The sequence below is a fragment of the Lissotriton helveticus genome, chromosome 7 (genome assembly GCF_964261635.1).
Source record: "Lissotriton helveticus chromosome 7, aLisHel1.1, whole genome shotgun sequence".
NCBI lineage: Eukaryota > Metazoa > Chordata > Amphibia > Caudata > Salamandridae > Lissotriton > Lissotriton helveticus.
This window is the reverse complement of record NC_136068.1, coordinates 203,902,723-203,916,618: the sequence shown is the minus strand read 5'-3', so window position 1 is coordinate 203,916,618 and position 13,896 is coordinate 203,902,723.

Here is a 13,896-nt window from a genome sequence, read left to right as displayed (position 1 = left end):
ATGCGGGCCACAGAGATTCAGAACTGAAGCACTGACATATAAGTCATTCTCAACTCAGTATTGGAGCATGAGAACAAAATTATACCTCTGAATGCTTTCAAAAGACAGAAAATTAGAATGATTAAGTTGACTTCTCATTTTAATTTTCTCCCTTTTTAAAGTGTCACATTTAAATACTGCAGGCATCTTGCTCACAGTGGCTGGTAGACACAAATACATATTTATAAATTAAAAATACAGTAATTTTCTTTTAAATGGGAAAAAGTTAAAGTGAAAAAAATGTTTGTATGAAACATTGTCTTAAGGTTTTTCTCAACTTTATATTAGGTCAATTAAGTCCTAATGTTTTATGAAGCATGTTTTTCATGTTAAATTCCTCACATTTAAACAAATGACTATTTCCCAGTTATAAATAGGGCACCATGTCTACCGGCCACTGGGAATAACATGCCTGCTGTTTTGAGGACACTATGATGTGGGAGAAAATAACAATTATGAGTTTTATGTAATGCATATAAATATAAAGTTAATTCTTCTAATTTCAAAGTGTAGCATTTACAGACAGCAGGCATCCTGCTCCCAGTGACTGGTAAACATGCTGCCATATTTATAACTGAAAACTACAGCCATCATTAGAAATTAGAGAAATGTAAAGTGCAGAAACTTTTCCATCACGTGCAGAAAAATGTTCCTTAGGAACATTTTTCGCAGAACATTTTCTGCATTTTAAATGTCTCCCATTTAAAAAAAATGCTTGTATATTTGTGTTGTACGTGTAACAGTGCCACATATGGTGAAAGGTATGACCTGTGCAACAAGTACACAGAACACAGGCGCTGTCACCTATTCACAAATGTCCCATTCATTCACACACATTTTCATACATCCCCAAAATCTATACACTCACTGACGCACATTGAAGCCCTATCATAGTGCCCCTAGTCAAGGTATTTTATTCAAACCATAGCATCGTGGTCCATGGACATTAGGTTTGAAGTAAATGAAGCAGGACAAGGGGGTGCCTGATAACAAAGACAAGTTACTTGGCCTTCTAAATGTCCTAAACACAACACTGAGGGAGTCAAAGGTTCCAGCACTCTGGAAACGTGCCATGGTGACTCCACTCTTGAAGAAACCCACCGCTGATCCACATGTTTCAGGCAACTACAGACCAATTTCACTTTTACCAGCCTTCTCAAAAATTCTTGAAAGGCATATTCATTTCCATCTCTCGCATTTTACTGAAACAAATAAAATTCTTAACCCCTCTCAAAATGGTTTCCGCACGGGCTTCTCCACAGAGACAGTACTGTTGGGAGTCACTGAAAGACTACAACATCATATGGATGCCGGGCAGACAGTGGCACTAATATTGTTAGACCTTAGTGCTGCGTTCGATACCATCTCCCACTGTCTCTTAATCCACACACTGAAGTCTTTTGGCATACGTGGTCCAGCTCTTGACTGGATTACTTCATTTCTCGACACCCGTACTTTTCAAATTCCATCTGCCACTGCCTGCTCCAAGGTCTACGCATCTCCATATGGTGTGCCCCAAGGGTCGATCCTAAGCCCATTGCTCTTTAATCTGTTTGTCAGACCACTGGCAGACATTGTGGAAAAAGCCGGTCTAACGCTTTTCACCTATGCTGACGACTCACAGATCATTTTCTCCCTCTCTGACACCGACCCTTCTGCTCCCTCTCTTCTTCAACAGGGTCTTAGTATAATTTTTACCTGGATGAGTCACAATCTCCTCAAACTTAACGGTGAAAAAAACGAAATACTAATTCTAGGAAAAAATAAAGACCTCTGGAGTTGAATGCATTGGCCAGCAGAGATGGGAAATCTCCCAAAGCCGTCTAGCTACGTCCGTAATGTGGGCATCATAATTGACACCGCACTAAACATGCAACAGCAAACTGTAAAAACCACTGCACTCTGCTTTACCATTTTAAAATGGCTTAAGAAAATTATTTGGATGTTGCCTCCCGCCACCCAAAAAACGGTGGTACACACCCTCATCACCTCACGACTCGACTACGGGAATGTACTGTAACTTGGATCCAACAAGGCAGTTACCCGTAGACTGCAGTTGGTGCAGAACTCTGCGTCCAGGCTCCTCTGCAGGATACTCAAGACCCATCTTTGCGGTTTACATTGGCTCAGGGTGGAGAACCGTATCAAGTTCAAAGCCCTGAGCTATATGTTCAAAATCAAAATTGGCACTGCACCTCAATACCTTCAGTCACTTGTTCATCCCTATGTTCCCTCCCGCCATTTACGGTCAGAGTCTAAGTGTACCTTTGTGGTGCCCAGAGTCAAATTAGCCATGATAGGGGGAAGATCTTTTTCCTATTTAGGTCCGTCCCTCTGGAATACACTCCCCCTGGCTTTACGTAAGGAAACTGTTTACACTACCTTTCACCGAGCACTAAAGACTTGGGTATTTAACCAATAACCTCAGCGGTATGCCCTGCTTTTATGCTCACGACCTGCCTTTCTATTCAGCACAAAGTCCATATGGCGCCAGGAAACCCTTTCTGGGTAGCTGTTGCGCCCTACAAATTCAAATAATAAATAAATAAATAAAACGATTACTTTCACTGATCAGAAGTAGCTTTCATTACAGAAAAGGTTGTAGACCCCAGTTGTATATCATCTTACATTTATCTTGCTTGTAATGGTCTTTTACTGTTATAGCTCTGCAATCTTTTATATTGTGTTTCATCTTTGGATTTCTTTCTTGCCAATACATCATTCCAATCGAGTCTTCAAATGTATACTTCCATCTTCGCTGTCTTTTCCTTTCTCTTTTCCACTCACATGAAGCTGCATAATGCCTATGGTTTAAACATATTCTTGAAACATCCTATGACATTTACTATCTATTCTTCTTGGAACCTTTTCCTGTTAATCTTAATCTATACATAATGGTTAATGTATATTTCATGCTTATGCCTACTGAAAATTGTCAACGGTGTTGTCTGTTTGTTAATTTTCAATATATTGCTATACCTATAAGCAGATTCAATTTGTCCACGTACAGATATATTTCAACCATACCAGTTGTTATGCTCCCCCGACTCTAACCCCTAATGGTGGCCTGACCACTGCCTCACTTCCTCCTTGGTTTCTTAAAGTGGGGAAGGATTGGTGAAACGGTGAGGGGATAGTTTTCGATATTGGTTTCTCTATTTTTATCTTCTTTACCTCTATTAATTATTCAATTTAGGTGAGAGGTGGGGAACAAAAATAGAATGGTTGCTTTTTTATATATTAGTGTCCCTCTTTATTACCTTTACAATAGACACTTAGAACACATTCACAAGAAAATGGTTCTACTTACTCTATATGATTTTGTCAAATGCTGAGAAAGCATTGGACGGATTGGGTGGGATTTTCTGTGGGCCATACTAAAAGGGCAATTTATAACTTGGATAAAAGCATTATATGACAGAACTAGTGCTAAAATAATGTATGCTGGACTACAACCAACCATCTTTCCAATTCTTCGGGGCACCCGTCAAGGGTGCACCTTATCACCATTCTTATTTGCTCTTTATTTAGAGCCTTTTGTTTTGACTCTCTAAGACCAGCAGTTCATTTGCCCTCTTCTGTTAGGGGATATTTCTCTTAAAGTCATTGCATATGCCGACGACATAGCAGTGTTCTCAACGGATCTGGGGGGTGTATTGCAAGTGATTATAAAAGAAGCACGGGAGTTCGGGTTGATCACTGGGTATAAACTAAATATCAATAAAACTCACGTTCTTTTGAATGATAAATCAACGCTCTCAGTGCAGGGGATTTGCTCGACTGCTATATATCTGGGAGTTAGGATGGCGGCACAAATTGAAAGAATAATTCCTCTAAATTATGAAACATTGCTGAGAGTGACGGCCAAGTTACTCAAGAGCTGGCACAAAATACCTATAGGCATTATTGGGCATTTAAATATTATAAAAATGAAGATCCTGCAAAAATGTCTTTATTTGTTTAGGTCTATCCAGTTGCGGGTGACCACCTCTTTATTAAACGTCTAGACGGGATTTTTAGTAGCTTCATTTGGGGCTATAAAATAGATAGAAAAGCTTTGGACTTGTTAAAGCTTCCCTTTAGTCAATGGGGTCTTGATTTTCCAGATTTTAAAATATACTTTTGGTCTGCTTCTTTTGGCCGCCTTTGCAGTCTTATTAATTCTGAGAGGAGTACTTATTTTTACAAATTTATGTTGGGTGAAGAGAGCAATCAGTTTTTGTTTAGAACTATTGACCCAAACTACTATAGAAGGGTTACATTTAAGACTGCTCAAGATAGTATATCCATATGGCACGGTATCTCACTTAAATATAGTATCACTTTTACATGATAAATTTCCTCTTTGGTACAACCCAGGTCTGCCAGGGATATTTCACAATCCTCTAGGTAAATGCTGGATTAGTCATGGGGTAGCATGTTTCGGTGACCTTTATGATCACAGCGGTTTTATTACTTTTGGGAAAATGCAGATACTGTACAAATTGTCAGATAATATGCAGTTCAAATATATGCAGATTTGTGACTATTTTATCAAGTATTTAAATTTGATGAACATATCTTACTCGGACATATGGAATTGCCTACACGCTACTAATGAAAAATCTTTTATTAGTAGAGCATATAAAAGCCTTTGCATTCGCATATTGGATGATTGCCCAAGAATAGCTGACCGTTGGACTGGAGTTATGGGTACACCGGTTTCAGCTAACAATATATCACACGCACTTAGTACAATAGTTAGAGTAGTACACTCTTCCACTCTGCGAATACAACAGTTTCATACAATATGTTTATTATATTATATGCCGGATCGGATAGCAAAATGGTCACCTAACAATCAGGTCAATGACCGGACAAAATGCCCTAGTTGTGGCCTTTATGCGGCAGACATAAAACATATGTTCGTCACATGTCCAGAACTCTCTTTATTCTGGCAGAAGGTGGCTCAGATTTTATTTCAAAAGCTGGGGATCGAAATTCCTCTAACGATCTAAATCAGGCCCTTAGACATGTATTGCCTTTCTTCTGGCAAGAACATATGGAGCATGAATGATGAAATCTTGATGGACTCTATTGCCTAGGAATCTATTTTCACTGCAACTGAACACTTTTATCAGAAAAACAGTTGTGAATCCTTTCCATCAGATACTCTATGGGATGCTATGAAAGCAACAATAAGGGGAATAATCATAGTTATAATGTCCAAGAAAAACAAATTACTGAATTTCAAAGTCTAATCATCTTGCTTAGGAGATAAAAAGACTACAAAGAGAGCAAAAACACACTAGAGCTAGAACGATTACAAGTAAACTTAACACCGTAAAATACAAATATAATTAGATGCTTAATGAGCGAGCTTATAATTGGATGAACATGTGTAAAGGGAAAATATCTTTGAACACAAGGAGGCTGGGGAAATATTGACCAAATATTTTAAATTCAAGCAAAATAAATCAAATATAAGTGTAATAAAATATAATCATGGCTAAGAACATGTTGACAGACACAACATCCAAGACAGTTTCTGTTAGAGCTATCAGCCTCAGGGTGGTCTTCTCCCAAACCTTTTGCCTTTGCCCTTCACTTTTTGCTGAAGTTAATTTTTGCTGGCTCTAAGAGTCTGTGCACTTTAGCACTGTTGACCAGTGCTAAGGTGCTTGTGCTCTCTCCTTTTACCATGGTAGAAATGGCTTAGACCTGACTGGCATAATTAATCTACTTAGAAGTCCCTAATAAAGTGGTAAATTATATATCCAGGGCCTGTAACCTAAATGCTACTAGTGGGCCTGTACCACCTACCCACATAAGTAGCCCTTTAAAACATGTTCCAGGTGTGCCATTGCAGCCTGAATGCAGTTTTAACCTGCCAATTCGAATTTGTAATATACCCACCTTTCCAAGCCCTCTTTCCAGTCCAATTATTATGCTGCAGTTGCCATGTGGCGTTACTAGAGGGCAGCAGTATCAACATATAGTCACCACTAAGGTAGCACATAGGGCAAGGTGCATTGTAATTAAAAGTTTGGACATGTACTTTTAACTTTTACTTGTCTTGGTACTGAAAAGCTCCTAAATTTGTTTTTCACAACAATAAGGCCTACCTCTTTCATAGAATAACATCGGGCTGCCATTTTGCATTTAATAAGTGCTAACTTTATATTGGGACAGGTAAGCATTTCCTGTTTGGTTTCCAAGAAATGGTAGTGAAAACGGCTCTTTAATGGTAAAGCCAGTCTTTAAGTTATCATTTTGAAAGTGCCTCTATTAGAAAGTTGACATTTTCCTGCCCTACTTGGTCTCTGCAGCCTGTTTATGGGTCACATGACTGGGTGTAGCTGGCAGCCAGACTTTGTTTATTCCTCCCAGATAGTCGCAAAATAGACAGATTCGGTGTATCTGGATGGGCCATCACTGGTCGGACGGGGGTGCGGAGCTGGCCACAGTCCCACTGTAACTGAATAGGCTGTGCTCTGCCTTTACATGCAGCCAGCTTGAAGACAGGGTGGGGGAACCAGGACACTTCAAGCAGTTCAATTGGAAATCTTTAGAAAGGTCTCTTATTTCAGAGGAGGCTTGTGGTAGAAAAGTAGGACCCTCAAACTCACTCTACAGTTAAGTTTCTGGGCCTGCAGAAGGACTCTCACAGGAATCCCTGCTGCTGTAGCCTGCTGTGTACTTCAGAGGATTGCATTGCTGCACCTAGAAGGATTGATGTGCTTCCTGAAGCATGTGTGAAGCCCTCAGAAGCCTCCCTACTGTTTGAGATCTGTTCACCTGCTAGACTCAGGACTACCAAAGTGACTCCAACTGCTAGTTGGCTGGCCTCCTGAACAGAGCCTCAGAGACAGAAAAGGCTACAATCATCTAGGACCCTACCTGGACCCAGCCTGAGTGAGTCCTAACCCCCAAGGTGCTGCCTCTCTAGTCCTGGACCCTTGGCGGTGGTGCTAAAAAAGCATACAAAGCCAAAATTCCAAACTTGGGACCTAGAAATCTTTTGACTTACGACTGCTGTGAGAACTGAGAGGAGACCAGAACCAACCTGTTCTCTATCTGCCCAAGGTGCATCATCGGTTAGCCTGACTTTGCGGCAGGTCCCACTACCACCCTCTCTGCTGCAGCCAACCATTTTTAGCAGTCCTCTGGCAAAAGGGTATCCGGCCTCCTGGAACTCCCATCATCTACAGCCTCAAGGTTCGTCATGGGGAGATTTTCAACTTCCAAAAAGTGACTACGTTTGGAGATATAAATCTTCTCCGCAACTTTGTCCAGCAGCTCCCCAACAACTATGCTCCCTTCTCAGACGCTCCCTGCAGCCTTGCTCCACTGGACTTTACCTTCTCAGAACATTTTTCTTAAAATTTCTTCTGAGTCCAAAAGTAAGCGCCAACCAGGGCCAATCTACTGTTTTTATCCAGCTTGTGCTCCATCACGGTCTGCCATATTTACAGACTCTAACCTGGTCTTGCGAGTCTAGATGTCCGCTGTTGGCACTATTATAGGTGCTAGTTTTGACCTTAAACTGTAAAAATTCATACCTCTTTTACTACTGATTGGATTTTTGTTGTTTTGGTGTCAAATATTTTAATGAAATGTACTCTATTTTTCTAAATTGGTGTGGCATTTATCATGCGTTGAGTTTTCACTTTACTGTTTGTGTGCTGCACAAATACTTTACACATTGCCTCCAAGTTAAGCCTGACTGATTTTATGCCAAGCTACCAGAGGGTTAAGGACAGGTTAATTGTGTGACTTTTAGTGGGTCTCGCTGACAGGGATTATGGCTGTTGCTTTTACAGGATTAACACCCACTCAAACAACAACTCAATTTCTCACACTTTTCAGTCCTTTTATTCTACTTTATATAATGCTAACAAAGTGGAAAATTGGAAGATTGACAAAAATACCTGGATATCTTAATCCTCAAGACAATAAGCCAAGACGATGATCAAAGAATTAAACAAACAGTTCCATACTTTGGAGATAATTAATGCCACCTCATCTCTGAAAAATCAAAAGGCTCTTGGCCCAGATGGTTTCCCTGCATTGTTTTACGAGAAAATACAACCCATAGTCCTCTCATACCTAGAGGAACTCTTTACCCACTTCACCCTCTTGTGTAAAGTCACAGGCTACAATGGTAATGATTCATAAAGAAAGGAATGATCCAATTGACCCCACAAATTATAGGACAATGTCATTACTGGACATGGGGTCATATTTACTAGAATTGTGGTGCAGGACAGTGCAGCAATGCAAGTTACACTGCTGAGCTGCCCTGCATCACAGGGAAAGGGCAGGCATGCACCATATTTATACAATATGGTGCATTCCTGTCCTTTCCCCCTGCGTGGTGCCATTTTGGCAGGCACCCTTGCACCATGGTGCACAAAAACAATCAATAGAGGTGTTGTCCTCTTAGTATGTGTGCTTCAGAAAGTAACACACATAGAAAGAGGAAACAATGAGAAGAAATAATGATGCTTCTCCTCATTACGCCTCATCAGGGGAGGTGTAAGAATTTGACACTTTCCTAGATTTACGCCACCACAACACGGAGTGGGTAGTTGGAACAACATGTGGCAGCAAAAACCACAAACAGTCCAGCAGGTACCAGGGCCATGGCCTCGGCAGGGAGATGTAACTGTCTGGGGAGGTTATTCCTTAGCACAAACATAAAGTTCAAATGTGCAGTAAGAGAGACCCTCTCGAGTAAATACCACCCATTCACCCATATTCCAAAACATTAACTGTACCAAAACCAAAGGGGGACCAATGAGAGAACGTTGGGAATACAAAACTTTAACTTGCATCTGGGGATTCAGGGACACTGTATCTGTCTGTCAATCAGGTATCCTCACCCAGGATTGCTATTAAGAGCGCCTGCTGGAGGCAAGGCCCCACTATGCTGCTGATCCCTCTGGATGGGGTTGGCTGGCCGCACCCCAGAAGAAGGGCACTCTGAGGAGGGGGGCAGAGCTGCTCCCAGACAAGTACTTAAAAGTAGGAACCCAGGTACCCGTGTCCAAAGTTAATTGGGTCGGGTTCTGATCACTTAATCAAATGGTCCCCTTCTTGGGCATCCATCCTGACACCAAAGTTTTATTATGGTCTCCACCCAAAAGAAGACCCCCCCCCATTCAATTAAAAAACGAAGCTGTCCTTCAGTATCAGCAGAAAGGTTTCCCGTGCACTTGGGCGAGTGAAGGCCCCACAACCACCACAGCGCACGCACAAGAACCAATAAGTTGCCACACACCCACATTGTGTTGAATCAGTGGGAGGTTCGACAGGTTAGCCAGATGTCCCAGAATTGTGAGGAAGTCCTGGTCCAATCATAATCCCCCGGCAAAGTTCGGCGGAGGTTTTTGGCCTTGGACCTGTCCTCACCACACTCCTATGATCGTGGCAGTCTCCTATTTTCTTTCCTTCATGCTCTCCAAATCCCACAAAGTACATTGAAGCTCCAGCCAAAAAGTAGAACGCTTACCCCCACATCAGGCCTTGCAATTAACCGACACACCAGGCCTTACATACACCAAGCTTTAAGCTCCAACCTCGGACACCACAACACAGCATGTTCAGGAACACATGGTGGCCACAGAACAACTTTTTGATTCCCTCCGCCTCATGATAAGTGAGATAGCAGATCTATGGAAGCTCTCAGAAACCAACATAAGGAGCCTAAAGTTAGCCCAAAAAGAAGTCTCAAAAGAAAGGTTGGAGTTGATATCTCGTGGCACAGGGGAGGGGCAGGGTGCACACTCTATGTCAAAAACAGAGAATCATACACACACACATGATCTCAGGGCTCGTTGCCACCAACCACTGAAAACACTTAACAATGACAAGCCCCCTTGTCACACAGTTTCACTTAAGTGTAGGTAAAAAAGGCAACCTGTACCAATGGTGCCCCCATATACACCAGGAGAGGCAGGGTCTTGGAAAACTGGCAGCACTCACAAAACCCTAGTTAGGAGAGAAGAATAGGGGATGAGGACTCAATGACTCATAAATCAGATTAATACACCTCTTTACCAATAAGCCACCTTTAATTGTTTTGATTCAAAAGCCTTTATTTGTTTTTATGACAAGAACAAAGAAAAAAGTTGCATGTTACATTAGGACAGAGCACACGTTGAACAGGCAGGTAAAATGTACTATATATTTGTATTATAATACATGGCACATCCAAGTGATTCCCATGCAACGAATAATACATGTTGGGTGTTAATCAAATAGAACTGACTACCCTCAAGAAAGGTGAGGTGCCAACCCACCTCTGTGCCATTGGGCTTATGCCTCGGCCACTTTAGGAACCTAGTAACAAGATAATGACACTGTGAAGATTAGAACCAGTGCAAGGCTTCCTCCTTTGGGTTTTGTTTCTTTCATGTTCACTTGTTTTGCTAAGCCTGGAGTATTAGGGAGGTTACTTTCTACATAACTGGCAACCAAGTATCGCCTACACGATCAATCAAAGTATAGACACAAACCCTACATACCTTTCATGAGTAAGAATAAGAGGAAACTCACATTTGCTATTCATATGGAAGTTTATTATACAGGGTGTGAGACATCATTCTTTCAACTGTGTTGACAAATGTAAAAGTGGAAGCTGTAAGAAATACGTTTTTCTCCTTTGATCGTTTTGTACATTGTGATGACTTGTAACTTTCTAAAATGGCAATAAAAATATATTTTTTTAAAGAATAATATACATGTACATTATGAGAAGTAACAAAAAAGAGAACAACCCAAATATGGTCTGTGCTACAACCCATTCTGAATGGCAAGCAACAGCAAAATATAATATAATATAATATAATATAATATAATATAATATAATATAATATAATATAATATAATATAATATAATATAATATAATATACCAACTCAAGCAAATACTATGAAATTATAAGAAAGAGATAGCAGAAGGCACGACAGTTCTGGGGATAGGTTAGGGCAATATCCATCTGAAGAGGTTGCAGACAGGTAGCAGAGAGTCTGAATACCCTGATAGTAGCTAGTTATGACGATAGAGCATTTCAATATGGGAGTCACAGGGGTTTAGTATGGGTGAAATAGTTGTCTAGTGTCTTCCAAACCGGTCTAGATTGAGGCTTCCAGGTGTAGTTTTGGAGGGTAACGTTGTCAGCTCCCCTCAGATAAAATATCCAATTTAGCCAGGAATTGAGAGAAGTAGCAACAATATTTTTACGATTAGCTAGAACAGATTTACAGGCCACGGTCAGTAAAATGTCTACCAGAAGCCTATCATTGGGTAATCTGAGTCATGGATCTAGGAATCCTTGAATAAGTTCAGTGAAGTCATATTTTAGCTGAATACCAAGTAGGGACCGAATAAAGTCAAATACTTGTTTCCAAAATTGGGATATGGAGTCACAATGAAATAAAAGGTGTGGGAGGTCTCCAAACATTTTATTACAGTTCTAGCACTTTGAGTCTTCTCTAAGTGATACTTTATAGAGACACAAAGGAGTCCAGAATGTCCTTTGAAGGAGCCAATATTTTGTTCGAGATGGAGAGGGGATCATTTTGTATGAGAATATTGATTTCCAGATTAGGCGCCAGGCATCTGGTGAGATAGTGTTGAGTGCGTCCCACATTTTATTGTGTTAGATGCTAAGCACATGGATTTTGGCTGGAAGAGATCAGTGCTTAATTTGTAAAAAAAGAAGTGCAGGTGCTGAAAATGTTGCCATGGAGGCCACAGCTCACTTCTTTGTCCGGTGAGCCCCACTTTCAACACTCTCACTGCCTCAGTCTCTATCTTCTCACCTTGATCGGTTGTCTGCCCCTACGTCTTTGCTCTAAGAGTCTATCTTCTCACATCTCTAATTGTTTTCTATCATCTTTGTCACACCTGGTGTGTTACTTTATTCCCTGCATGTCTGATTTGCCCTCTATTCATTCTACCCCTTCCCTATTTCCTCTTCACTTTTATCCATGCTCTGCTCTCTCTCCCCTCGATCTTGGCTCTTTACGAGTACTCTTCTAGCAGTGTTTAGCTGTGTCTCCGTTTAATCATTTGTCTGCTTTTTTTCCTCTGTCCTGTCCTCTACATCCTTTCATTCTATCTTCTCTCTTCTTAATGCTCTCTTCTTCACATCATGGCTGCTTTCTCTTTGCATCTGATTTGCTCTCCTTTTCTTCTACTTAGCTCCGTCTTATCTCTCTCCTCTCCTGTTGTTTCTTTCTCCTCTTTACTCCTGCTCTCTCTCTCATCTATAACACTGCTGCTGCCTGTGAGCCCTGTTGTCAGCCTGTACATGTCCCTGCTATTTTGAACTCTGTGTTTTCCTGTTGTATTTCCTAAAGAAGAGGAAGATGACATGTGTTTTACTTTCTTACATACACTGAGTGCAAAAACAAAATGTACACCAAATGAAAATTCTTTTTTTGCATATATTAATCAGTGCAGTATAAATGGGTTATTTGCAGAACAGGTAGCTGCTCGAGCCCAGCTGGTGATGTCACTACTAGTGCTGCCTGTAATTAGTAGGTCCAGGGATGGCGACAGCATTGGCATCCACTGCTCAGCTTGCTGTGACCCTGCCTGCTACAGCACAGGCATTATCCCGAGCCGTAATGCTGCCAATTACCATGCTGGGGTACAGCGCACAGATTCTATCGGTGACGCCATGGCACACAAAAGTTGTGTTGGGCCACAACCTCATCGAGCACGTTGAGGATAGCAGCAATGCAGGGCTGCAGGATATGCTACTCTGGCTACACAGCAAGTGGAAAGTCCACACTTACTTTCGTTTATTCTGCCTCAAGAGCCCTCACTCCCAAGTTCCAAAGGCGCACTCGCAGCTTCCTTGCCTCAACTCCGTCTTGAGCCAGCCCCCGGCTACAAATATCCAATTGGAGGCTTAGGTTCAGGCAGTGGCATGGTGCAGCAGACTCTGGAAATGGAATACAAGACATAGTTTGTCGATGACTTCTTGGATTTGTGATCAGCGAGATGACATCATCACTAACTTGATGATACACAATCATGCCTGCCTGGACAGGTGTATGCTGGCCTGTCTGTTATGTTATGTTATGTTATGCGCTTTTATTAGGCGCACAGATGCTCCAGCGAAGGAGCGTCCTGGCGCCGCGACAAGGTAGCAGCACAACACAACGTGACAACACACAGTAAAATAAAACTAAGGGAACAAGAAAGTTTTCACCGCACGGCGAAAGGAAAGCAGGTCCCTGGAGGCGCGAATCGCCGGGGGGAGGGAGTTCCAAAGCACCGCTGCACGGACTTGGAAGGAACGTCCGCCAGCTCTACTGCGCTTAAAGCGAGGAACAACAACCAGTTCTAAATCAGCAGATCTTAAAGCTTGCGCTGGAGTGTAATGAACCAGAAGTTTGGACAGAATCATGGCCGGAGACCCCTTGAGTATTTTATAGGCGACACAGAGGACCTTGAACTGAATCCGCTGAGCCACCGGGACATTTACCAGCCAGAAACTATGCAATGTATGTTATTCTTTTTATTTTTAATTTGAACAATTAATATTGAGACCACCACCTGCAGGGTCAAAAATTGTAGCCCCGGCCCTGTGAAAGAAGTGCAGGTGCTGAGCACCTGAAAGCACCTGCTCAGATTAAGCACTGGAAGAGATTATATATTTTCGAGGCTTGGTGTCCGAATTAGTTAAAAGAGGAAATGACTGTAGGGAGCAAGGGTCCATATTAGATATTTGTGACTTTGAGAGGCTGAATTCAAGCTTTAAAAAAATCGTAAAAGTCTATATCTGCTAGATTGTATTGATTAAGCCACCTTTACTTTTTTAACTGTCAAAAGATACCACAATTGGGCCTCCTTTCAGTGC